The sequence below is a fragment of the Hippopotamus amphibius genome, chromosome 11 (assembly GCF_030028045.1).
Source record: "Hippopotamus amphibius kiboko isolate mHipAmp2 chromosome 11, mHipAmp2.hap2, whole genome shotgun sequence".
Lineage (NCBI taxonomy): Eukaryota > Metazoa > Chordata > Mammalia > Artiodactyla > Hippopotamidae > Hippopotamus > Hippopotamus amphibius.
The window spans coordinates 22,081,408-22,108,938 of record NC_080196.1 but is presented as its reverse complement, the minus strand read 5'-3'; the positions used below and the strand labels follow the sequence as shown (position 1 = coordinate 22,108,938).

Below are 27,531 nucleotides of genomic sequence, written 5' to 3'. Positions count from 1 at the left end.
AACAAAAAACTGATCCCACATTAATAAAAAATTAATCCATTTCTCAGCATCTTTGAAGATTATACAAGAACGAACGAAAAGAAGAAAAAATAAGGGACTCTAAGAAATTAAAATTTTTTTCCTGTAATTTTCTGAGCTGTTTCGGAGGAGCAGACTTTCCAATGATTCCCTATTACTTCTCTTCTCTCCCCTCCTCCTACCATCCCACACTGCCAGGAATTGGATGCAAGCACCATATATGGAAGACATTCCGAACTTTTTGTGTGGGTAAATATATAGGACAATTAGCAACGCTTGCGAAGTCTGAAACGTTCTAAAAACATGTTGAAAACAGTTTCAGTTTTGAAAAACAAATGTGAGGATAACATATTCTTAAGGAGCCGAAATAGCTCAGTTGGGAGAGCGTTAGACTGAAGATCTAAAGGTCCCTGGTTCAATCCCGGGTTTCGGCAGGACGAGCATTTTAGTCTACATTCGGGAGGAGGAGCAATTCTAGCAAACCCGTGATCTATCTTTGCATCCTTGAAACTCCTCCTACCTTTGAATCTGGGTCTCGTAATTGATGTCCAATGATCTTGGCACTTGAGCGAAGGAAATGTCTGGCAAAGCTTGCTTCTCCCATATGTGTGCAGCGATTGCACTGTGCTGTGAATTTTGACGTGGAAGGTAACATGAATAGTAAAATTGATTCTTACAATTTACAATGCTTTTTTTTCTTAATTATAATGACATCAAATAGCAAATTTTAAAATACCATAACAGGTCGAGAGAGGGAGGAGGAAAAAACGCTAACTTTATGTTTTATTTTCATTACTGGGTTACTAAAGAGGAAAGTTTACTAAAACCTTTCCCCTGTTTTCTGAGTTAGCTACATTTTCATTTAGCTCTGGGCCTGTACGTTATGCAGCCGGCCCTGACCAACATTAAATCCACGTGCATTTTATGCTTTCACAAATTTCTTATGCTAATAACATATACCTCCGCACCCAGTCTCAGTCTCCCCACACATCTATCATTGAATTATAATCTCGAGCACTGGCGAGTTTTGTATTAAAATCCACGCCCACGGTCTACAATCCCTCTCTGAATTTCAATTCGTTGTTCTTAATTCTTTACATGAAATTAGGATTGGAATACCTGAGACAACATTGTAAGGAAAATCCCGAAGGAAGATGTGGTTTATATTTCCAAAAGGGAACATCAAGAAAATAGGCAGTATACTAAAAGCACAGGCCTGCTCTTTGCTTTAACGTAGTCCTGCTTTGTGCTAATGTACCAAAATCAGTTCCATTTTGTTTCCAAAGCCTTTGGAAACTACCTATTTGGACATAAGTGGAGGGAGGCTGATGCTAGGAAAAAAAACCCTGCCAAAATCTAACTTTAGGAGAGCAAAACACGTGCCTTGAGAAACAGGCAAATCACACTGAGGTAGGCCCCGCTGGGATTCGAACCCAGGATCTCCTGTTTACTAGACAGGCGCTTTAACCAACTAAGCCACGGAGCCCACGCCACGCCCTTGTCTTGGTTTTCCTCTCTCAGAGAATGCTTTTGATTGATGTATTTCAGAATAGGGTCTGAGACGAGAACTATATATTCATCTCTTTCTAATGACAATGGTGATGACAATAATGATAATGTCATCTTTTCTTAGACTTTCATTCCCTTGACTTAGAGGCACCCAGACAGTGAATAACAGCTTTGATCCAAGCGTCATTCATCTGTCTTTTTTTTTCTTTCGCTCTGCATGACCTCATTGTATTTGGCGCCGAGCCTCGATACTGCCTCAGGGAAACTCAGGCAGAAAAATTCAAGCAAAATAGAAAGGCAGGGACTATGCGTAATTTCCTCAGAAAGCACTGGGACACTGACTTTAGTAAATTTCAAGGAAATCAGTATTGAGAGTGGACCATTTTCTGCAGGAGACGAAACTAGCAAAACCATAAAGGTCCCAAATCTACCTCCTTTACTTGTGGTCAGGGTTACCGCAACCTCTCTGTGCTCGCTCCTAAGAGACCCCACGCTTAGCTGCGGGCATCTGGGTGGGTTGCTCCTCTCTGGAAAAGGTCCTGCGCCCAGGCGTTTCCTGCATCTTTAGACCGGGATCCCTGCCCCTCCACTGCTCCTGACTGTCAGAGCCGCAGCTCACAGTGCTGGTCAGAAACTTCGAAGAAGAAAATAAAGTTGCCTCAGGAAATAAAGGTCCAGTTGGAGAGTGAACACAAAACTGCCAGGAGCTAAAAGAAGAGAAGCAAGACAGTCCCTGTTCGCTAAACTTTTGGCCCAGCAGGTGGTCGGGGACCCTGCGGCGGGATCCTAAAGACTTGGTTCTGAAAACCTCAGAGTAGACCCTCCCATCAAATTCCTCGACTGTGTTAAGCAGTCTTCTACCAAAAGAGAACAGAAGGAGGATGATACATGGCTTGCGGACACGACCTGAAAAGCAAATTAACTTTTTGTCACATCCTTCGTGCAACTGAACTGGTCCCCAAACCTCAAAATCAATGAGGCTCAAAGCAGACGCTATTGCCTTTAGCCAAATTTTGACCTGTCAGTCAACCGAGAATTTAAGATTTTTTTTTTTAATTTTAAGGTAATCCTAAATCATTTTTATCTACTGTCATACTCTGAAGTTTCATTCCAGCCTCTCTTACCGGTGCAAGGTCCCTATCTTCCTGAGGACAGAAATAACTAACTCTCCAGTTCCTCTTTACCACAGGTCAGTCCCCCTCTCAGCCCATTAACAAGACAGAAGCTCAGCTGGCTCTGGGGATGTCACTGGAAATATATGTAAAAATATATCGATATTACTTAATAAACACTTAATATATTAAATAAAAATTTAAATATATTAACATTAATGTTATGATAAATAGTAAAGTCAACCACAAGCAACCTTCCAAGGTAGAGAGAAAAATGTACATAAGTGCTGTAGACAAATGTCAGTAGTACCTAGACCTGGGGAATGGCTTGAGAACTTGGTGAAAGTATAGATTCCTGGGCCCACCACACAACTCCTAAATGAATTAAAAATTTAAAAAATTTAAAAAAAAATAAGGCAGGAATCTTTACAATTTAAAATCCTCTTCAGATTATACTGATGGCCAGCCAGATTAGAGAACCACCATTGGTATAGAAAGTTGAGTGAGTGAAAGTAAGACAACCTGGTGACAAACTTCACCTGGAAGTGGTGGTTAGGAACGGAGAGGAGTGGGTACAATGATTCCTGGCGTCTTGAAGAAAGGTAGGCAACAGAGGTTGAGGGATTTACCATAGTAACCAACTTTTTAAAATAGATGGGCTTGGGGGCTTCCTAGATGGCGCAGTGGTTAAGAGCCCGCCTGCCAGTACAGCGAACGTAGGTTCGATCCCTGCTCCAGGAAGATCCCCACATGCAGCGAAACAGCTAAGCTGTGTGCCAAAACTAATAATAATAAATAGATAAAAAAAAGAAAACAGATTTGGCTAAAAAACAATAGTACTGAGACAGTTTTTTTAAAAAAGAGAAATTTTGGGCAGAGGGGAAAATGATGATTACTTGCACATGATAAAAAAGAAAACTAAATAAAGAGCTTTGATTCCAAAAGTTTAGTGCTAACTTCCTTGGAAAGTAACCACCAATCTTCAAAGCTTGTTAATGGTTCCATAAAACTCTTTTTATCTTAGGTTTATTACCCAGATACCAGATTCTAATATTGTCAGCATGGTGTTGCAATTCATTCTGTTGGCATCTTCCTTATCTGGCCAAAAAATTATCAATGATAAAAAAAGCTAGCTGATTTGTTATCTTAAAATTTTGTAACAGAAAGGTAGTTTTCAACAGTTTAAGGAATGAATCCAACCTCACTGGGCAGCCTGGAGTGGAGCTCCACCTATGCTGAATCAGAAGTTCCGGCTGTTGTGCATGCTCTATCACAGTCTGAGATTGTTCTCAGTTTTTTTTTTTTATATATATAGCTCTTTATTGGAATATAATTATTTTACAGTCTTGTACCAGCTTATGAGGTACACCAAAGTCAATCAGCTGTATTTATACACATATCTCCATATCCCCTTCCTCCCGCGACTCCCCCCCACCCTCCCCGTCCTGGCCTTCTGAGGCATCACCCATCATCGTGTTGATCTCCTTTTGTTATACAGCAACTTCCCACTGGCTATTTTACAGTTGGTAGTATATATATGGCTATGCTGCTCTCTCACTTCGTCTCAGCTTCCCCTTCACCGCCCGCCCCCCCAACCCTGTGTCCTCCAGTCCATTCTCTGCATCTGCATCCTTATTCTTGCCCTGTCACTGGGTTCATCAGTACCATTTTTTTTTTTTGATTCCGTATATATGAGTTAGCATACTATATTTGTTTTTCTCTTTCTGGCTTACTTCACTCCGTATGACAGACTCAAGGTCTATCCACCTCATTACATATAGCTCCATTTCATTCCTTTTTACAGCTGAGTAATATTCCATTGTATATATATGCCACATCTTCTTTATCCATTCATTTGTTGATGGGCATTTAGGTTGCCTCCATGTCCTGAGTATTGTAAATAGTGCTGCGGTGAACATTACGGTATGTGTTTCTTTTTGGATTATGGTTTTCTCAGGGTATATGCCCAGTAGTGGGACTACTGGATCATATGGTAGTTCTATTTTTAGTTTTTGAAGGAACCTCCAAACTGTTTTCCATCGTGGCTGTACCAACTTACATTCCCACAACAGTGCAGGAGAGTTCCCTTTTCTCCACTCCCTCTCCAACACTGTTGTTTCTAGATGCTTTGGTGATGGCCATTCTGACCAGTGTGAGGTGATACCTCATTGTGGCTTTGACTTGCATTTCTCTAATGATTAATGATGTTGTGCATCTTATCATGTGTTTGTTGGCCATCTGTATGTCTTCTTTGGAGAAATGTCTATTTAGGTCTTCCACCCATTTGTGGATTGGGTTATTTGCTTTTTTGGTATTAAGCCGCATGAGCTGCTTGTATATTTTAGAGATTAATCCTTTGTCTGTTGCTTCGTTGGCAAGTATTTTCTCCCATTCTGAGGGTTGTCTTCGTGTCTTATTTATGGTTTCTTTCGCTGTGCAAAAGTTTGTTTCATGAGGTCCCATTTGTTTATTCTGGTTTTTATTTCCATGATTCTAGGAGGTGGGTCAAAAAGGATCTTGCTTTGATGGATGTCATAGAGTGTTCTGCCTATGTTTTCCTCTAGGAGTTTTATAGTGTCTGGCCTTACATGAAGGTCTTTAATCCATTTGAAGTTTATTTTTGTGTGTGGTGTTAGGAAGTGTTCTAATTTCATTCTTTGACATGTTGCTGTCCAATTTTCCCAGCACCACTTATTGAAGAGGCTGTCTTTTTTCCATTGTATATTCATGCCTCCTTTGTCAAAGATAAGGTGCCCATACGTGCTTGGGCTTACCTCTGAGTTCTCTATTCTGTTCCTTGATCTTCCTTTCTATTTTTGTGCCAGTACCATACTGTCTTGATCACTATGGCCTTGTAGTATAGTTTGAAGTCAGGAAGCCTAATTCCACCAACTCCGTCTTTCCTTCTCAAGATTGCTTTGGCTATTCAGGGTCTTTTGTGTTTCCATACACATTAAGATTTCTTGTTCTAGTTCTGTGAAAAATGCCATTGGTGATTTGATAGGGATTGCATTGAATCTGTAAATTGCTTTGGGTAGTACAGTCATTTTCACTATGTTGATTCTTCTAATCAAAGAACATGATATGTCCCTCCATCTGTTTGTGTCATCTTTGATTTCTTTCATCAGTGTCTTATAGTTTTCTGCATACAGGTCTTTTGCCTCCTTAGGCAGGTTTATTCCTAGGTATTTTATTCTTTTTGTTGCAATGGTAAATGGGAGAATTTCCTTAATTTCTCTTTCTGCTCTTTCGTTGTTAGTGTATAGGAATGCAAGAGATTTCTGCACATTAATTTTGTATCCTTCTACTTTACTAAATTCATCAGTTAGTGCTAGCAGTTTTCTGGTAGAGTCTTTAGGGTTTTCTATATATAATATCATGTCATCTGCAAAGAGTGACAATTTTACTTCTTTTCCAATTTGGATTCCTTTTATTTCATTTTCTTCTCTGATTGCTGTGGCTAAAACTTCCAAAACTATGTTGAATAATAATGGTGAGAGTGGACACCCTTGTCTTGTTCCTGTTCTTAGAGGGAATTCTTCCAGTTTTTCCCCATTTAGAAAGATATTGGCTTTTGGTTTCTCATATATGGCTTTGATTATGTTGAGGTAATTTCCTTCTCTGCCCATTTTCTGGAGAGTTTTTATCATAAATGCATGCTGAATTTTGTCAAAAGCTTTCTCTGCATCTATTGAGGTTATATGGTTTTTATCCTTCAGTTTGTTAATATGATGTATCGCGTTGATTGATTTGCATATATTGAAGAAGCTTTGCATCCCAGGGATAAACCCCACTTGATCATGGTGTATGATTTTTTTAATGTGCTGTTGGATTCTGTTAGCTAGTATTTTGTTGAGGATTTTTGCATCTATATTCATCAGTGATATTGGCCTATAATGTTCTTTTTTTGTGACATCTTTGCCTGGTTTTGGTATCAGGGTGATGGTGGCCTCGTAGAATGAGTTTGGGAGTGTTCCTCCTTCTGCTATCTTTTGGAAGAGTTTGAGAAGGATAGGTGTTAGCTCTTCTCTAAATGTTTGATAGAATTCGCCCGTGAATCCATCTGGCCCTGGGCTTTTGTTTGTTGGGAGATTTTTAATAACAGTCTCAATTTCCATACTTGTGACTGGTCTGTTCATAGTTTCTATTTCTTCCTGGTTCAGTCTTGGAAGATTGTATTTTTCTAAGAATTTATCCATTTCTTCCAGGTTATCCAATTTATTGGCATATAGTTGCTTATAGTAGTCTCTCATGATCTTTTGTATTTCTGTGTTGTCAGTTGTTACTTCTCCTTTTTCATTTCTCATTCTGTTGATTTGCGTGTTCTCAGTTCTTGCTACACAGTTCATCTTGTAAATTTTGTTCCAAATAGTATCAGAACTGCACCTACTCTTCGTTTTTGTTTGAAGGAGGGAAAATTTTAAGAACAGACATGGGGCAGGGGAGTAAGGGTAGCAGAGAGAACAAAGCCATCACGTTTCTTTCCCTCCAAGAATGAAATGACTGACAGGAAAGATTGGCACAGAAATTTGAAAGAATAAAATTAAATAGCTGAAACCTCTGAGATGGGATCACTTTTGTCTGTGCAGCTAATGATGGCCATTCCCCCCAAGACTTGTGACTTTAGCTGCTGGCTTCTCCAGTGTTTTCTGTGTGATTTTCTGACATATGCCAGGCAGAGTTTCCTTAATATATTTATATATGATAACAAAACATGGAATTCTGATCCCCCCCATTTCAGCCCTCTAGACAATTCACTTCAAGGATGAAGGAGGGTGTCTGTGGTCAGGAAGCTTCTACATGTGAATTGGGAAAGAACTATTGACTAAGCCTGACCAATGCCACCAAAGTATGGGAACAGATCTGGGTACTCTTAGGCTAAAGGATCTCTCAATCTAGCTGTTTCAGTCAAACTAGAAAACTCTACATTCACTGACTCAAATACTCATTTTAATGAACTGAGGTTTGGATAACAACAGCATTCTTATGAGAAGTGGATTTATTGTGCAGCGTCTATCCACATAGATAGAACTGAGATCTATAGACTTCAATGTGCAGTGCCTGCACTGAGTTGCCCTCAGTGGAGCCTGGAAGATAAGGAGGGAGTGGAAGAAAATTAGTGGGCAGGCTTTCTGCTTCTCAGCCTGCAACCTGTTTCTTGAGAAAGATACAGTTGAGAAAATAGGGGTATTGTGCATGGTCCTCTTATTTTTTTCTCTTTCCATTCTCCCCCCCCCCCCAACCCCCGCTCTTCAATTATTTTTGCATATGAATCATTGACTGGCTTGTGAATGTGCATTTCGTATGCTTGCTGCCCTGGGTGAACAGTATTTTCCTTTGTTGTCCACCCAGCCTTCCTTGTTCTGACACAATCAGGTTCAGTAATGGACTCCATAGCCATTGGAGTAGAAATGCTTGAGTGCTTAAAGCAACCAACTAAATTAGATAACTAGTTTCCCTTGAATGTGAGCAGGAAAAGATGAGTAGAAAAATGCAAAAGCAAAAGTAAGGAAAAACAAAAGAGAGAGAGAGAGAGAGAAAAAAAAGAGAAGGAGTTCTGATATGGTCGGGAAACTACAGCTGTGAAGTGCAAGCATGGAGGTATGGAAGATTAAACCTAGGACTTCTTCCATGCTCCCTAGTCTCGCCACAGCTCAGCTCATCCACCCAGACAAGTGGCTGCTGAGAAAAAGGTTTTGACTAATTACCTTCCTTTTCTGGATGTCTTTGAGGACCTAATAGTTGGCAGAAAAGAGTTTCGTCTGTTTAGCTCCTTTATTTCTGAAGCTCCTACTCTGAATCTGGTCTTGTGGCTACATCAAGAGAAGGGGCACTGCAGCCCAGATGAAAAGACTCATGGTCTTCCCAAAGTTAGCCAGCTCTGAGGTCTGCTTGCCAAGGGACTACCTGAGTAGCAGTGCCATCCACCAAAATAGAGAAGCCCATTATAGAACCTACCCTTGCGTCTTCAAATGCTCACTCCTTCCATTTTCTTCCCCTCTGCTTACACAGACAGCAAGAAAAATGAAAAACATAATGCAGAGGGATGTGAGGAAGAGTAGCTTCCTTGTAGTATGCTTCCTTGAGAATTTAACTGCATGTGGGGAAATTAGAGACAAAGGTCATCCTTTGTCGCAATTTCAGCCATCCTTTGTCACACATTCATTTCACAATACTTAAGATGAAATGAAACACCTCCATTCCAGCCACATGGTCTGCAAACCTTGCAGTGACATTTTCTAGTGGATGCTACAACTATGGTTCTTAAAGACACGGAAGACAGAAAGAAAGGAGGAGGAAAACAAAGTATTCCTGAGTGCTAGCTATTATAGAGTTTTGTTGTTGTTTGGTTTTTTGTTTGTTTGTTTTGTTTTTTTCGAATGGAGTTTCTCTGCAATGAAGAGAATGCAGAGGAGATTTGCAGCAAGGACAAGATCTACCAAATGAATTAGTTGATTATATGTGCAATACCTAGATCTATAGGTTTGGGTAGTTCATTAGTGAAGCTTTCAAATTTTTAGTTGGGGAAACAACGTTCGAATCCCTAGCGGTTGAGTATTGCAGTGTTTGCACTTATTCTCCACTTATTGGGGGACGAGGGAGGCCGGGATATGACTCCACTTATTTTTTAACTGGCAGAAAGCAACTGAAGTCTTGCCTGCTCTTAAAGGTCTGAGTATTTGCAATGGGATCCTTTACCCTAGTGGTTGGTAAACTATTGCCTGCGAGCTAAGAATGGTTTCGGAACGTTTCACGAATTTGCATGTCATCTGTGCGCAATGCGCCAAGCTCACCTTCTCCGTATCTTTCCAACTTTAGTATATGTGCTGCCGAAATGAGCACCGGTTTTTATTTTAAAACGTTGGAAAATAAAAAGAATAGTATTTTCTGACACGTGAAGTTTATATGAAATTCAAATTTCGGTGTCCATGTATAGTTTTATTCGAACACAACAACCTCACTCATTTACACATCATCTGTGGCTGATTTCGGGCTACAACAGAGTAGCTGCGACAGAGGTGGTACGTGGCAACTTTTCCCCTTTCCACTGCTGCTGTGTGCACCTAACGTCGCAATGACTCAGTGATAGTTCCTCGTTTTTCAGTCACACACATATTTTATTATTATTATTTTTAAATTAGCAATGCTTACACATTATTTAAAAACAGTAAACTTGGGCCCCAGCTGCCAGCATGCCTCAACTTTGGAACAGCATTGTGTTTACTTGTGCAAGTAGGGCTATTAACATACTGAAGGAGTATGACGTATCGCGAGCATTACTCGGTGTTCTCTAAAACGCTGAGTTTGCCGAAACCCGGGATTGAACCAGGGACCTTTAGATCTTCAGTCTAACGCTCTCCCAACTGAGCTATTTCGGCTGCCCGCATGCTCAATTTCTTCACTTTCCTCTTTAATATATAGATTGTTTTCAACTTTGGTCTTTGGAAGGTTTCAGGTTTCTTAAGTGTGGCTATCTAGTTGGCCAATATATATTTGCCAGCCCAGAAAGACTTGGAATATATTGTTTTCCATGTATACCAGCTGGATCCAATTCCCAGTAGCGCAGGATGGACAGGTTAAAAAAAAAAAAAAAAAAAAAAGGAGATTTTAAAGAGAGGTGATAGTGAGGGATTCAATGCAAAGCCTTTCTGCTCTTCTGCATCCTGTCATTTGACGCAGACACTGTTGAGAAGGTAAGGAACGTAAAGGCAATATTTTGGGGGGTCCCTTATTTTTCTCTTCTTTTTGATCCTTCCTCTCTCACAATCTCCAAAAATTCTGAGAAATGGAATCCAATAACGCTATAAATTTGCTAAAAGAATACAATATACAGGAACATTACCAGACTACTAAATGCTCATCACAGTATTCCAAGTGACAGGATGGCACCTGTCACAAAAATTAGAAACTTTGAAATGGCATATCTCATTGCAACAGAATTTCTTCACACACACAAAAATGTTTTTAATGAAGACGAGTTTGCAACCAAGTCAGTCTCTAATTGGCTCCTCTGTAAGTCGTGCAAGGAAACCGTTTATCGTGTTGAAGTAATTAAAGAGTGTTTACTTGTAGTAGCCAAAGAAATATGTCCAGGGAGTTCCTTGGTGGTCTAACGGTTAGGATTCCAGGCTTTCACTACTGTAGCCTGGGGTTCAATACCTGGTTGGGGAATTGAGATCCCACAAGCTGCAGGGCGTGGCCCCCCAACAAAATGTCTAGAGAAAAATCTAAGATCACTAGTTTTTTTTTCACAATAAACTGCATATATTTAAAGTGTACAATTTGATATTTTTTTCTTATTAGTAATGTATATATGGCAATCCCAGTCTCCCAATTCATTCCCTCCCAACCCCTCCTCCTTCCCCACTTGGTGTCCATATATTTGTTCTCTACATCTGTGTCTCTATTTCTGCCCTGCAAACGGGTTGATTTGTCCCAATTTTTGTATATTCTGCATATATGTGTTAATATAAGATATTTGTTTTTCTCTTTCTGACTCACTTCACTCTGTATGACAGCCTCTAGGTCCATCCACGTCTCTACAAATGTCCCAGTTTCATTGCTTTTTTACAGCTGAGTAATATTCCATTGTATATATGTACCACATCTTTATCCATTCATCTGTTGATGGACATTTAGGTTACTTCTATGTCCTGGCTATTGTAAACAGTACTGCAATGAACACTGGAGTGCATGTGTCTTTTTGAATTATAAGACAATTAACTTTTTGGCAAGAATAGTTGATTGAGCCTTGAGGACGTCAGGAGCAACATCGAATTGATTTTAAAAATAAGACAAATGATTTGATGTCATTTTCTTTGACTCGTGTTGTCAGTCCACAGATGTTACTGACATTATTCAGTTGTTTATTCAAGGAGTCAATGTTAGTATGAAGTGACTAAAGAAGTAACCTACATGAATAGTCTACATGGAAAATCTCCAGGTGAGACTATTTTATGAGAAGTTGAACAAAGAGCAATTCATTACAATCTGCTACAATATGTTACAACTGGTGGTGGTAAAATTATGAAGGGAACAGAAGAAGGTTTAGTTGAACAAATTTTAAAACTTGTGAGAAAGGTAAGCCTAGTGAGCCTCTTTGAATTTTGGAGGCAGTATAGAGTCTTTGGGACCTAATAATGTGATGGTCTTACCAAGTAGCCTGGAAAGCTACCAGTTTTATTTAAAGCCCAGAACAAGAGAAAGTTCTGCAACAGGTCCAAGCTGTACAAAAATTACACTGTCATTTCACCTGTATGACCCAGCAGAGTTCTCAAATGTCTATGTACAACAGAGGTGGTATTTGGAGTTTTTGGCATTCTTCTATTAGTGAATCACAGGTCGAACTTTTGGGATTTGGTGCAAACCTATGACATCCTCCTCAAATTATTATTCTCTTGTTAAGAAATAGTTTTTGGTCTGTATTATGGGAGAGAATGAATCCTTGGGCATGAGTCACTGTGAGACTTGAGCTTCCAATGTCGACCTACTTGTTCCCTAATCCATCCAGCCATAAAGTTGTGCACGCATAGCATCATTTAATTATCAAGTAGAAACAGAACATGTGAGCAGGGCTAACACACATGAGTAATTTGCATGGAAAAGTGGCTTATATTCCTGTGGCTCCTACACCTGGTACAGTTCCTCTATTTCTTCAACCCACACCAACAGCCTCACAGTGAGTTCCCTATAACTGAGGAAGGAAAAAAAACAAAAAACAAAAAACAAAAACAGAACTGGTTTATTGGTGATTCTGCACCATATTCTGGCACCACACAAATATGAGCAGCTTCCATAGCACCTGGAGGCCAGTGGTGAAGGTAAATCCCCACAGTAGGCATGACCTCACGCAGGGCATGTGATTGTTCGTTTTACTTGGAAGGACAGATGGAGCATAGGGATCCAAACTAACTCATGACAAGTGACTAAGTTTGGCTGGATGATTAGCACTTGGAAGGAAAATTGTTGAAAAGTGATGACAAGAGAGGTCTGGGAAAGAGACAGAGAGATAGATTTTACTAAATGTGCAGAGTCTAAGGATATTTATTTTCCATGTAAATGCTCTCCATAGAGCAACCTCCTAAGAGAGGGATCTTTATAGGCAGTTGGATAAGATGACCCATTCTGTTGATGTCTAGAAACTTCTCCTTAGCTATCACTGTCCCTGTCCAATGGGATTATGAAAAGAGTGGCCACGGTGACAGAAATAGAAGTCATATAGATCAGTAACACAGACTTATGTACACCAAAATAGGTCAGATTGAAGCCACTGTGAAATGACTAAACTACCAACACACTTAAAACATAAGTAACATTAACATCATGACATGAAATAAATTCAAAACAAAAAGGGTGACAGTTGGTTTGTATAATGTGTTTCAGTTTTAGTTTGACTGCCGTTTCCTCCTGATTAGATTCAGATGATGCAGTTTGGTCAGAATGCAATAGGAGCATTGCTGTGTCCTACTCAGTTTATCTCATCAGAGGTACATGATGTCAGTGTCCTCATTATGATGAAGTTACTCTGATCATTTGGGGTAGGGTTTTCTGTGCTGAGTTTCTTCATGGTCAAGTTACCATTTTCATAAGAAATATGTGAGGATACACTTTGAGACTAAATACATCTTTCCTTAGCAAACATTCACCCATAGCTTGGGCACTGACTGATGAATTTTGCCTGAATCAATCATCACAGGACAGTGGAAAATGATGACTCTATCATTTCTTCCATACTCAATAATTCACACACTACTGTAGAGTAAACTGACATTCTTTCTTTCTCTCTTTCTTTCTTTCTTTCTCTTTCTTTCTCATTTTCTTTCTTTCTCATTTTCTTTTTTCTTTCTCTTTCTCTTTTACTTTACTTCTCTCCTATACCCATCATCATGGCCAGCCTCGTGTCTGCAGTGCATTACAGAGGGCCTTGTGGCCAGCAAATTATGTAGCCAGTCTGTCCTGTGCCAGAGAATCCTTTGCTCTTTATGTCAGAGGAGAAACTTTGTTTCCCAAAGTACTAGAGCAGGTTGACTTCATATTTTCTAGCCTCTTAATTTTAAACTTTCTCCAAATCCAGAGAAAACACCGTTGAACTGATTACTGATGGTAGTTTGATGAAAGATGAGGTGGGGACATGGTCAAAGTGATTTTCCTGCTAATTTTCCCCAGTAGTTAAATTATAGACTTTAGCCGACATAGGTGTGACCGCTCAGTGACTAGAATGCATGGCTTTAAAAGGTGGACAAATAAGTTGGAGCAAATTAGCATTATGAGTGACAAAGCAGTTTCAACACGTAAGGAAACCAAGGACCAAAGAAATGCAGAAAGAGACGCAGTTTTACATGGAGGTGCCAGGAATTGAACCCACAGCCTCGCGCATGCTAAGCGTGCGCTCTACCACTGAGCTACACCCCCTCATACTGTTGATATGTTTGTAGAAGCTAATTTAATAGCAATATCTGAATTGCTTTTTGAGACCTTGACATTGTTAGCACAAAGATCCGTTATGTACAACTCCAGTTTCTCTGAAACGCCTTTATGTCATTCAACTGTCACATACTCTTTAAAAAATGTCAATGAATGAAAATGTCATGAAAGACAAAAGTTGAGAAATGCTCCCAAATTAAAGAAGACTAAAAATACAATAACATAAATGAAATGTGTCACCCTGGAGAGATCCTGGATTTGGGGGAAGAAATGGAGTAAAGGATAGTATTGGGACAATTAGCAAAATCTGAGTATGAGTGGTATAGTTTTATATCAATATTAAATTTTCTACATCTGACAATTTTACTGTGCTTACATGAGGGAGTGCCCTTAAAGCATACAGTGAAGTATGCTGGGGTAAAGTGATATGTTTGCCAACACTGTCAAATGGTTTAGGAAAACCTTTATATGTGGAGAGAGACAGGAAGAGAGAGAGAGAGAGAGAGAGAACTAATGAATGTGGCAAAATGTTACAATAGATGAACCAGGGTATGTAAGATAGTTTTTGCAACTGTATTTTTTTTTTACAAGTACCTTATAACAATGTTTATTTTGCTTTTTTTAAGCTCTTTACTGGAGTGTAATTGCTTTACACGGTTGTGCCAGTTTCTGCTGTACAGCAAAGTGAATCAGCTGTATTTATACATATATCCCTATATCCCCTGCCTTCCACAACTCCTTCCCACCCTCCCTATCCCACCCCTCTAAGTCATCACCAATCATTGAGTTGATCTCCCTGTGTTATTCAGCAGCTTCCCACTAGCTACCTATTTTACATTTGGTAGTGTATATATGTAAATACTACTCTCTCACTTCCTCCCGGCTTCCGCTTCACCCCCCACCCCGACCCCGTGTCCTGAAACCCGTTCTCTACATCTGCATCTTTATTCTTGCCCAGTCACTGGGTTCATCAATACCATTTTTTTAGATTCCACATATATGAGTTAGCATATGGTATTTGTTTTTCTCTTTCTGGCTTACTTCACTCTGTATGACAGACGCTAGGTCCATCCACCTCACTACAAATATCTCAATTTCATTCCTTTTTATGGCTGAGTAATAGTCCATTGTATATATGTGCCACCTCTTCTTTATCCATTCATCTGTCAATGGGCATTTAGGTTGCTTCCATGTCCTGGCTATTGTAAATTATGCTGCAATGAACATTGTGGTACATGTATCTTTTTGGATTATGGTTTTCTCAGGGTATATGCCCCGTAGTGGGATTGCTGAGTCATATGGTAGTTCTACTTTTAGTTTTTTAAGGAACTTCCATACTGTTTTCCATAGTGGCTGTACCATTTTAGACTCCCAAGAACAGTGCAGGAGGGTTCCCTTTTCTCTGCACCCACTCCAGCATTTATTGTTTCTACATTTTTTGATGATGGCCATGCAACTGTATCTTATGTTTGAAATTATCTGCAAAAATTTAAAAAGGTATTCCTCCTTTTTGCAATTTTTTTCCTCATTGTGCCAAAATGCTTCCAGAAAGATATAAAACGTAATGCATAGTGATTTAAACCATAATATTGTGCATGCTCCCTCTGGGAGTTTAGACCTTGATGGGGAGAGGGAAATGAATTTAAAATATCTGACCCAAAATGCAGAGGAGGGAAGATGAAGAATGCATAGTCTTGGTATAGGATTTTGGTGGGTGCATTCTCCTTGACTCTTCCTTTAGGTAAACAGGAAACAAGAATGTCCCTTTACCTTAAGTGAAGTGGCCTGAAAGTGTTTGTTCCACGTAAGACTTGGCTTGTTTTCTTCTAAGCATGTCAGGGCTTGGAGACTCTCTCACTGCTCTTTCTTTCAAAGAAAAGACAAAGTGAGCACGTTGGAGGGCATGAGTATAGTTGAGTTTTTGGTTTTGGCAGAGTCACTGGTTTTGGTGGCTCTAAAGAGAGCAGTAGGAAACCACATTTTCTTGACCTCATTGTAGCTGTGAGGAGAACCTGTTGTTTGAGAAATGGAATCTGATGGCAGTTTTGAGCTTCTGTACCTAAGATTTGTCTGGAGTGACTCTTTGTTAGCACATTGGATTTATAAAGCAAAGAAAAGGATAAAAAATACAGGTTGGCAGAAACCTAAATTTTTTGAATTGCAGAGATTTTCATAACAAAACGTCTTTTAATCCTGGATAGTTTGTTAGAACATTAAACTTTCAATTTGATGGTTCAGGATTTAGGTCTCATCTGAGATCCTGGTAGTTTGTTTGTTTGCTTGTTTTCCTTACATAGTTATGGGCCAAGCCTAGTACAACCCAGCTTTGTTCTGGAGAATCTTGTCCATGCATTTTCCCTCTTCACATGGACCTCTTGGCTCAACAGGAGTATGAAGAACTAGAAACCAGAATAACATCTATTGATTTGCAGTGGTTTATTCTGTTCTACTGTAGGGATATAGTTGATTTAAGGAAGGTTCCTTACAACATTAATGAAGAAGCTAAGTATTGCTTTTAAGATTACAAATTTAGAGCAACGTAGAAAGTTACTAGGGAGGAAAAGATATGGCCTGTAAACTAGAAAATGCCAGTAAGATTTTTGTTCTGCAAATCATTGATAAATTACAAATTTGAACAACTTTTTCCTAGACAAGATGATTGATTGAATTACTGGGTATAAGTAAGGAGGTGGCCAGCATCAAAGGATCCCCAACTTTTTCTCTGAGGATGGTAGGAATGGTTATGGTGTCTGTCAAAGAACTTGGGGACTTCCAGAACTTGAGTCTGGATTGAGAGACCAGTGCACAAACAGATTAATCAAACACTTGTTGAATATAAGTTCTAAAATCTCACTTTTTGGCTAGTGAGACTCCATACATTCATTATGAGTTCACTCATAGAAAACTCTAGAGCTATTTTGTGATCATCAATGTTGCCTAAAAGACTGGTGAGCTAGGAGACACAGTAAACCACAAAAGCTTAAAATAGAGCAATTATCTCTTGATTTCTGTCATGGCTCCATTATTCCAGGACGCTCTGGAAACAGTAACTTTTTTTTCCCCAGAGCACACCAGAAACTATTAGTTCTCTGCCTTTTAGAATATGGTGGGGGAAAAGTTGAGGGAACAAAAATGTGGCCCATGTTTTTAGTAGGATGATGTTTCCTTTAGTTGAAATTACCTCAAAATCCCACGTTCTTTGTGATAGAGAACACACATTGCTTTACCCCTCAAACTAGAGGAATCGGGGTGGGTATTTCTACTTTTTTCTTGTTTAATGCCCTTTAATTTATTGGTTTCAAACTTCCCAAATCTAGGAATAAGTGCACTTGAACTGAGTCAAGATGCCTTTTCCCACTGAGTGATAAATGATGAGCAACACTTACTGCCAGGTGTAGGAAAGTTTGAGTTTTGAGACATTGAAAGTTGGTGGGTTTCCCAAGGGCAAGTTGAAATCCTGCTCACAGTACCCTAGGTTGAAATCGGACTGTGGTCAATACGACACATTTATTTATTTTTCCAAACTTTCCAAAAAAATGATGCTTGTTTAATGTAGCTAGGGGTAAGAGGTGGGTAATAGTAATAACAAGGGGTTACATTAAATGATTATATTATCTCCTTGATAAACAGACTCCCTAAGAGCTGAAGTACTTACTTGGCTCCCAGTTCACAGCCATCATGTAGCAGGGCAAGTTTCAAAGCCAAGTGGATTTCCTTTAGAGCACCTACTCCAGATCTTTTCTTTAGAGATGGGAATCCTAAGTCAAAAGACAACTTGAGATTAGCAGATTTTGGATTTATTCCTCTTTGAGAATGTCATTATCACTCATAGGGAAAGAAGAGGTCCTCCATAATCATATAATGTTGAGCAGTTTTCAATTTTCTGGGGATATTGGGAAGAGAGAAGGGAACGAACTCATAATACTCATCATGAAATAAAATACATTAAGTCCAGCAATATTGTCTGCAAACCCTGCTGTGACATTTTGTAGGAGATGGTATAGCTCTGGTTTTAGATACCTAAAGGAATGGAAGACCAAAAAGAGAGGAAAACAAAGTATTCCTGAGAGCTGTTGATTACAGCCTCTCTTTCAAATGGAATTTCCTTTGCAATAAAGAGAATGCAAAGGAGATTTGCAGCTAGGACAATATCACCAAATGAATTAGTTGAATGTATGTCCAGTAACTCTATCTATAGGTTCGAGTAGCTCACTAGGTAAACTTTCAGAATTTTTAGTAGGGGAAAACATAGTTCAAATCCCTAGGGGCTCAGGACCTTCTGTTCGAATTTATTCTCCAGTTATTTCTAACTGGCAAAAGGCTACTGAAATCTTGCCTGTTCTTCGAGTTCTGAGTGTTTGCAATGATATCCTATACTTTGTGGTTGGTAAACTATTGTCTACAAGCTAAGAATGGTTTGGGAACATTTCACAAGTTTACGTGTTATTCTTGTGCAATGGGCTATGCTCACCGATTCTGTATCTTTCCAATTTTAGTATACTTGCTAAAGCAAAGCAAGCACCATTTTTTATTTTAAAAGGTTGAATAAATAAAATGAAAAATAGTATTTCCTGACATGTGAAGTTTATATGAAATTCCAATGTCGGTGTCCATATATAAAGTTTTATTTCAACACAGCCACTTCATTTATTTACACATTGTCTATGGCTGCTTTGGGGCTACAACAGAGAGTAGTCACAACAGAGATGGTACATGGCACCCTTTTCCCTTCCCACTGCTGCTGTGTGAACTACACATTGCAGTGAGTCAGTGATTGTTCCCCAAGTTTTTCAGTGTCATGCACATAATTTTTTAAAAATTTTATTGGAGTATAGTTGATTTACAATGTTGTGTTAGTTTCAGGTATACAGCAAAGTGATTCAGCCATAAATATACATATATCTATTCTTTTTCAGATTCTTTTCCCATGTAGGTTATTACAGAATATTAGGTAGAGTTCCCTGTGCTATACAGTAGGTTCTTGTTGGTTATCTATTTTATATACAGTGCTGTGTGTATGTAAATCCCAAACTCCTAATTTATCCCTCCGCCTCCATGTTTCCCCTTTGGTGACCATAAGTTTGATTTCAAAATCTGTGAGTCTGTTTCTGTTTTGTAAATAAGTTCATTCATATCATTTTAAATTAGATTCCACATTTGAGTGATATCATATAATACTTGCCTTTGTCTGATTTACTTCACTTAGTATGTTAATCTCTAAATCCATCCATGTTGCTGCAAATGGCATTATTTCATTCTTTTTTATTGCTTAGTAATATTCCATTGTAGCACATAATATTTTATTATTTTTAAATACTAGCAGTGCTTACTGCTCACAGGGTATTAATATATTGGAGCACTATGTAAACTTAAAAGAATCATGAAACACATTTATTACCTTGGTTAAAAAAAAATTGAAAACAATAAAAGTGGGCTTCAGCTGTGAACTCCTTCGTGGCTGAACTATGGCACAGCATTTAACACGCTAATAGTATACAATGTATGTGAACGTCGTCAGAGTGATGGCATTAACTAAAAACCTGCAACTTGCCAAAACCTGGGATTGAACCAAGGACCTTTAGATCTTCAGTCTAATGCTCTCCCAACTGAGCTATTTCAGCTGCCTGAAAAGAAGGGAGAGGTTCCTGACTTTTTTTTTTTTTTTTTTAAATATATAGATTGTTTTCAACATCTGTTGTTAGGTTTCAGGTTCCTTAAACATGGTGATCTAGTTGTCCAATATACTTGCCAGCCCAGAAAGACCTGGAATTTGTCTTCCACATGTGGTACTTGGATCCAGTTCCTGGCTATGTGGGAGAAGGAGGTGGAGGAGGGAGACAGAAGAGAGAGAGTGATTCATTGGAAAGTCATTCTGCTCCTCCACATCCTGTCAGTTGACCCAGACACAGCTCAGAAATGAAAAGAACCTAAAGGCAATATTTTGGGGGGGTCTCTTATTTTTCTCTTCTTCTTGATCCTTCCTCTCTCACAATCTCCAAAATTGGTGAGAAATGGAACCCAATAATACTATAAATTTGCAAAAACAAGAATATATATATACTTACTGTATATATATATACACAGTAACTCCCCTACATACAAAGCTTTAAGTTGTGAACTTTCAAAGACGCAAACATGCGTTCCGTCAACGCTAGGAGAGAGTGAAATTGCAGTTTGCCCTCCATCTTCTATTGCTGACAACCTTTCAGCTCCACCATCTCCCACCTCCTCTCTCTCCTCCAGTCAGTAATTTATTTTGCCTGTTCACTCGATGCCTGCCCCTGTATGCCAGCTGTTGTACTGTACTACTGTACTATAAGATTAAAAATGTTTTATTTTTTGTGTTTGTTTTTTATATATTATTTGTATGAAAAATATTATAAACCTATTATAGTATGGTACTATATAGCCAATTTTGTTAATTGGGTACCTAGTCTAACTTTGTTGGACTTACGAACAAATTGGACTTACAAACGTTCTTGGAATGGAACTTATTCATATACATGAATGTACTAAACACATCACAATATTCTCAACTGACAGGAAAGCAACTGCCACAAGAATTAGAAAATTAAAAATGGCATATCTCATTACAGCAGACTTTCTTCACAAAAAATCCATAGTTAAAATTTTTAATTTTAATTTATTTTTGATTTTTAAAAATTTTACACAATTTAAAGGTTACTTTCCATTTACAGTTATTACAAAATGTTGGTTTTATTCCCCTTGACCCTATCTTACACCCAAGTTTGTACCTCCCACTCCCCAACTCCTCTATTGCCCTTCCCCCTCCCCACTGGAAACCACTAGTTAGTTCTTTATACCTGTGAGGCAACATCAAGAGTTGAATTTTAAAATAAGGCAAATGATTTGGCATCGTTTCCTTTGACTCCTGATGAATCCACAGGTGTAACCAATATTATTCAGTTGTTTATTCAAGGAGTCAGTGCCAGTTTGAAGTGACTGAAGAAAATAACCTGCATGAATAGTCTACATGGAAAAACTCCAGGTGAGAATATTTTGTGAGAAGTTGAACAAACAACAATTCATTACAAGCTGAAGTGAAATCTGCTACAATATGTTTGAAGTGGTAGTGTTAAAAAAAAAAGGCTTAGTTGAACAAGCTTTAAAGCTTGAGAAAATGTGGGTTTTTGCAGATACTGGTGGTAAACATTTGATGAGATATCAGTGGAATCAACCACTGCCATTTTTTTTTTTTTTTTTTTTTTTTTGCAAATTTATCAGGAATATAAGATAGACCTCTGACTTGTCCTGCTAAGTCGCTTGGCAACACTAAATTGTGAGCCTTGGTTTAGGGCTGAGATTAAAGGCCTGGAGGTTCTGGGAGCTGAACCCAGGGCCTCCTGCATGCTAAGCACATGCTCTACCACTGAGCTACACCCCCTTGCCGAGGGCATTTAAGATATTTTACATAGCAGGTTGCCACTATTACCTTCATGTATTCCAAGATTTAAGCTACCCTGCTGTTTCTGAAACCCTCAAGAGAAGAGACATTCCATTCTGAACTGAAAGGTGTCTCAATACAAGTAGGATCTTTCATAAGTATGGGACCCTCCAAGGATTGCTCCTAGCTGACCTTCTGAGTTGGCAGTTCCTGTCCACCATCAAGGGGAGTGCCGGATGGAATATTCTTTTGTGTCTTCCACTGCTTTCTTTTCTGTCTACAGCACTCTCAGAAAAATATAAAAAATAGTGCAGGGGAATACAAAGACTGGTGCCATGAGAACTGCTCAGGAAATTTAGGTCCACTTAGGGAGATAAGAGAGAAGTGTAATTAACTCACAATATGGGCGTGAAATGAAAAGCGAAGTCAGTCACTGCTTAACTAAACCACTGCGCCCAGGATCTTTGTCTGGAAACGCGGAAGCAGCATTCTGTCCAGCACGCTGCATCTCTATCTCTGAGATCCCTAAGGACAGAAGACAGGAAAGAGGATTAGAAAAGACGCTCCCGTAGATAATGCGCCTTTTTCAGAGGAATGTTTTCCACAATAAGGCTAACATGAAGGAAACAAAAGAAATTATTTATAAGACCTCCCCACACCTGGTCAGGTCTTCAAAACCTATCTGTCCCTGGGGCACAAAAAAGTAGACGTTTCCTGCCTTTATTCAAATGTGTACCGCTGTCAACCCAGAAGCGTGTTTTTTGTTTGTGTTTGTTTGTTTGTTTTAAGGAAATCCTGTGATAGATGGAGGAAGGAGAGGGCAGGAAATTATGTAATTTTAAAACTCCCCCAAATGACTCTGAAAATCAGCAAGATTCCTAGGCTAATGTCTGAGAACGGGAGAGTTGAGGGGGTTCGGAGAGGAGAGAGAGGGTGGAGAGCGGAGAGTATCTTGGCGGGAGAGTGGGGAGGCAGGTGCGGGGAGAGAAGAAGCAGCCGAGGAGGAGCAGGAGAACGAGGACTCAGGAAGTTTGGGAATGAGGGTTAAACACCAGCAATATTTGGATAAGGGAGAACATAGATGTATCCAAGGTTTTTATCCCTTCTGCGTTTCAACAGGTCCGCCCCAAGGGAAGACTCCTTTATTCTAAGCGAAGTAGGTGAAAACGTATGTCCCACAAGAACCCGGTTTGTTTTGTTCCAGTCATCGTAGTTTGAGAGCTACAGTTTCTCTTTTCCTCGCTGGATAAAAAGGGTGGGCACTTTGTAGGGCTCTCGTGTGGTTGAATTTTTGTTTGCGGTGCAGTACTGCTGGAATTGATAGCTTTATACAGAGCAGCTGAAAAGCCACGTCTGGATTCCCGTGAGACTGTAGTGGGAGCAAGGTTGAGCGTATAAGCAGGGTCCGCCGGTGGCTTTGGTGGTGGCTTACGTATCTGAGGCAGCAACTGGCTTTTAACGCATTGGGCTTGGAATATGAGGGATAAATGAGAAAGAAATGTAAGCCGGACAACAAACGGATACTTTTGAATAGATGTCCAAGAATACAAGTGTCAGCACCTCGGATAGCGCATCAAACTTTTGACCTGAGGGTCGAGCGTTTAAGTCTCTGAGAGCAGATTCTTCAGTTCTTCCACTCTTGTTTCTTAGTCATACGCAGAAGTCCTCTGAAACCCAGTTTTCTTCTAGAGATCTTTTAGGACATTTTCAGTGTTCTCCTTTACAGCTTACATTCTACACTTCTCCCAGCGGGAGTCTGAAGAGCAATAGTTTAAACAGAGAAAGTCTGTTCAAACTATTATAGTCTATCCTCTCCTGTGGATCTTTGTTTTAAGCTCAATGCTATTTCCACCAAAGACACACGAGGATCAGAAGCACCTGGCTTCACTTTGGCTATTTCAGAAGTCATCACACAATACTATCACCTAAGAATAGTAGGGGTGGGGGCAGGTATCCCTTTCCCTGTGTATACTCCCACAACATAGAAGTGATTGTTCAAAATTGCTAGGAACCGGGTTGCTAATAAAAGTGTGAGCAAATGCTTTGCGTAAACCAGCACTAATTACATACATTGTAGTCCAAAGTGACAAAGACGACTGTGCCACCAGGAGAAGGCAGGAACTTAGATACTCTAATCACTCACACAGCCAAAGAGCCTGTGAATGAAACTGCCTATGGAGGTGCCGGGGATTGAACCCGGGGCCTCGTGCATGCTAAGCACGCGCTCTACCACTGAGCTACACCCCCCACGGCAATTATACTGCCTCATTCATATTACAAACTGTTCTGTGAATTAACTTGCGCTCTAGGGAGCTCACTCCACCCAAAGTAAATTTCTCTTGCGAGAAGCGCTCCACCGTGCCACTGTGCTGAACATAGCATTGAGGTCAAGGTCTCCCAAGAAGACGCCCCTTCCACTCAGAGATTTGAGACCCACTATGTCTATCCATCCTTAATATCTGGTGATTCAGCCAAACATACATTCCAGGATCACGTTCTTGAAATCTACAGTTTAAGTGAATTGTGTTAAAGACTTTTTTTCCCTTCTGGTACAGATGACAGTTGCTGCTTAGAGGTCTTTCCTGGAGGTTCTTTCCTCTGACAGGCAAACCTTCCTAATACACTATCCTCTGGCGCTCTATTTTCCCCTGGTCCTCTCACCTCTCATAATCATTTCCTTCCCCTTCACTGCAGAATTTAGCCTCCAGCTCAGGCTCCTCCAGTCCAGATGCCATCATTATTATCAATGACTTAGGCATTTTTGCTGTTGTTCTGTTTTGAACACACACACACACACCCCACATGTAATCGTGGGAGTAACATCAAAATTAACTGGCCTCCCAGATTTTTTAATATATCCCATTTTCTTACAGGAGTTTTATATCAAAACTTTGATATCTAAACAGAATTATCATAATCCATCATTTGTGCTTTGTTAACTGACCTATTTGGTTGTGATTTCATTTACAGATTTAAAATAAAAATATAAATTTAGTTGGAAAAATCTAGGAAAATTTCAGGATAAGAAATTCCAATATGCTTGCTACTCAGCATCACACTTTTAATTTCATCTTACTTTGAGGTTTTATAGGAGTGTGTGCATTGGGGGAGTATTAGGAGATTCAGTCACTGTGAAATGACCCATAAAAGAACAGTCTCTTTTTGTGTGTTTGCATGTCAGTGTTATATGTATGATGCACATGTGTGAGAATTTGTTTGACATTTTGGATCTTGATTTCACTGCCTTATTAAATTGGTGACATGAGGAAAATAGTTGAACATCACTGGACATTTTAACAATTACTCGAGCCTTCTCATTTTCTTTACTGAAAAAACACCCCTGCAGTTGACATGTCTTCACTGTAGAGTTTTGCCCTTTCTCTGGAATGTCCAAATTTGTCTGGAATGTCCAGGAGATAGTATTAAGCATTCTTAAATGAAGGATAAGTTCACCACTGAGATTAGACTACTGAAAGCTGAGAGCAGATGAAAAAATAAGGTCGTAAAGATTCGGGTCTGACAATCCAATTCTTCTCTAACAACAACTTCTTTCTTGATATTCCTTGATATGGATACTAAATCATTTCACTTAACTTAATTTTGCCATATATTCATCCAAAATTTCCAAGCCAGCATCTTTGATGCAACCTTTCATTTCTAGCACCTCCACTGCTGTCCTACACCACTCTCTTAAACCATGCTTGCACAAAGTTTTCCCACTTTCCTCTCTACATTACCTTACTTACACTTTTTCCTGCTCAATAACAAAGTTAAATTCATAATCCTTTACTCCACTCCAAGGGCCTCATCATCATTAAGTCTGTCTTCCCAAGGAACATTTAATTGAAAGAAACAAAAAGGAAAAGTCTGGCTCATGCAGGATCTCTTGAACCTGAGGCAACAAACACAACAGATTCACATCATCAAGCTTGAGGATGGAGTGCCATTGGCAGTATCATTGAGGAGCACGAAGGAAAAAGAACAGAAAGAGAAAAGAAGTAAGACATTCTCTGTCAATTATCTCTTGGAAGGCTTTATTCTTTCAACTGTGCCTTGGTCAATGAAATAGCTGTGGGTTAAGGAGAAGCAAACCTGCCCAGTGATGATCCCTTCTCTGAGCTTCTCTACTCTTCTACCTCCAACCATGATTATCTTATACAGTCACCAGAAGTAGTGGGCAATGGATCATCATTCTGAGCAAGTAAACCGGTGTTGAGACATTTACTTGGGGTGGAGTGCGCCCCCTAGAGCTCGTGTAAATTAATTCACAGAACATTTGGTGCTTTTGCGTGACTCATCAAATTCTCACTAATTTCCAATATGAATGAAATAAGTCAGACACGGAGGGGGTGTAGCTCAGTGGTAGAGCGCGTGCTTAGCATGCACGAGGCCCCGGATTCAATCCCCGGCACCTCCACTTAGGAGTCCCTCTTTACTGGGAACCAGTACAGAAGAGAGTTAATTATTCTTTTACAGGGGCTCAGCAGCTTCCAAGGTTGAGAAAAGTTCTGAACGGTGGCAGGAGGTTAGTGAATACACAGGTGTTCTGATTTACCCAAAATAGTGTCACCCATCCTTATTGGGGTTATGAAAGGTGAGATTTTTGTCATGAGGAATTATTCCCCTCTCAGTAATTTACAGAAAATAGCTGACCACACATTCCTCCCTTCAGTTTCTAAGTACTCTGAATTCTTCAGAGTACTGATTTAGAGAAATTAGGGATTTTAGGCTGTCAAGCTTTCCTTGACATCACTCAATAAACCTCTTTATGCAGTTTTTTAAATCTCTTTAAATAAAATCATGCCTTTTATTCATAAGTTCCAATCACAAGGAAACACCAGAAAAATCACCTAAAGACTTTGGAGTCCAAATGAAAGTTATCAGTGGAATAGAGAGGAAGCAAAATGTTCCTGTGTCGGTTGGCCATAACAGTGAAAAGTCCCACTCCCACCTCCTCTCTCTGATTTGTGCATCCATGAGTCCTGATGAGAAAGATGCATTCCCGTTATTAGTCACTGATTGAGTATTCACCATATTCTGAATATCATTACACAAGCCCCTCCAAAAGTATTGTCTCTCAGCTCATACCATAACCAAGTATTCGAAAGGTCATTCCACCATCCTATCAGGCCAGCTGCTTCAGGGTTAGGGGCTTATGATGAGGCCAGTGAATTCCAGGACATTAGCCCACTGCCACATTTTATTTCTATAAACTGGCTTCTCATCTCGGAAACAATGCTATGGATGCTGTTGAATATGACATTCAGTAAATCCATGGTTGGTGGTTTTGGCAGAAGCATTGTGGGAGGTGAAGGAAAATCTATGTGCAGAATAAATGTCTATTGCGGTGAGATATACACTGTCTCCCTAAGGCAGAAGTGGTCAAATGTAATGAACCTGACACTGGAGGGGTAGCTGGTTCCCCCACGGAATGATAGCATGTGAGGGCTCAAAGTTTGTCTGTGTTATTGGTAGTTTAGTCACTTAGCAGTGGTTTGAACTATGTCATTTTGGTGCATACAAGTCCGTGTTGTTGAGCCTATGTATGACCTCTGTTCCTGTCATCATGGCCACTTTGTCCATAAGCCCACTGCGCAAGTAGAGTGGTGGCTAAGGAGAAGCTTCTAGACATAAACAGAATGGGGCATCATGTCCAACTGCGTATTAGATCCCTTCTGAGGAGGTTGCTCTCTGGAGGGCATTTACGTGGAAACAAACATCCTTAGACTCTGCACATTTGGGGAATTCTATCTACCTGTCTCTTTCCCAGACCTCTTTGTCACCACTTTTTCAATAATTTTCTTTCCAAACCCCTAATCATGAGCCAGACCATTAGCCACATCTCATGAATTAGAGTAGATCCCTACCCTACAAGCAAAACGAACAGTCATGTGTCCTGCTTGAAGTAACACCCACTGAGAGGGTTTACCTTCACCACCAGCATTCAGGTACTATGGAAGCTGCTTACATTTGTGTGGTCCCAGTATATGAGCAGAACCACCTGTAAACCAGGTCTGATTCTTTTTCTTCTTTAGTTGCAGGAAATCCCTATGAAGCTATGGA

General features: G+C 39.7%; 9 non-coding genes across 9 annotated transcripts; 2 read left to right on the top strand and 7 right to left on the bottom strand.

The window, feature by feature from the left end:
- The first annotated feature begins 379 nt into the window (after positions 1-379).
- TRNAF-GAA (transfer RNA phenylalanine (anticodon GAA)) lies at positions 380-452 on the top strand. Its single transcript has one exon. It is a non-coding gene; the product is annotated as a tRNA-Phe (tRNA).
- Positions 453-1,430: 978 nt separating this feature from the next.
- On the bottom strand, positions 1,431-1,504 carry TRNAT-AGU (transfer RNA threonine (anticodon AGU)). Its single transcript has one exon. It is a non-coding gene; the product is annotated as a tRNA-Thr (tRNA).
- A 7,870-nt stretch (positions 1,505-9,374) lies between these two features.
- Positions 9,375-9,482, bottom strand: LOC130832130 (U6 spliceosomal RNA). The gene has a single exon (XR_009048211.1). It is a non-coding gene; the product is annotated as a U6 spliceosomal RNA (small nuclear RNA).
- Positions 9,483-9,945: 463 nt separating this feature from the next.
- On the bottom strand, positions 9,946-10,018 carry TRNAF-GAA (transfer RNA phenylalanine (anticodon GAA)). The gene has a single exon. It is a non-coding gene; the product is annotated as a tRNA-Phe (tRNA).
- A 3,961-nt stretch (positions 10,019-13,979) lies between these two features.
- TRNAA-AGC (transfer RNA alanine (anticodon AGC)) lies at positions 13,980-14,051 on the bottom strand. The gene has a single exon. It is a non-coding gene; the product is annotated as a tRNA-Ala (tRNA).
- A 4,424-nt stretch (positions 14,052-18,475) lies between these two features.
- Positions 18,476-18,581, bottom strand: LOC130832131 (U6 spliceosomal RNA). The gene has a single exon (XR_009048212.1). It is a non-coding gene; the product is annotated as a U6 spliceosomal RNA (small nuclear RNA).
- A 1,030-nt stretch (positions 18,582-19,611) lies between these two features.
- On the bottom strand, positions 19,612-19,684 carry TRNAF-GAA (transfer RNA phenylalanine (anticodon GAA)). Its single transcript has one exon. It is a non-coding gene; the product is annotated as a tRNA-Phe (tRNA).
- A 3,959-nt stretch (positions 19,685-23,643) lies between these two features.
- TRNAA-AGC (transfer RNA alanine (anticodon AGC)) lies at positions 23,644-23,715 on the bottom strand. Its single transcript has one exon. It is a non-coding gene; the product is annotated as a tRNA-Ala (tRNA).
- Positions 23,716-25,813: 2,098 nt separating this feature from the next.
- Positions 25,814-25,885, top strand: TRNAA-AGC (transfer RNA alanine (anticodon AGC)). The gene has a single exon. It is a non-coding gene; the product is annotated as a tRNA-Ala (tRNA).
- The last annotated feature ends 1,646 nt before the right edge of the window (positions 25,886-27,531 follow it).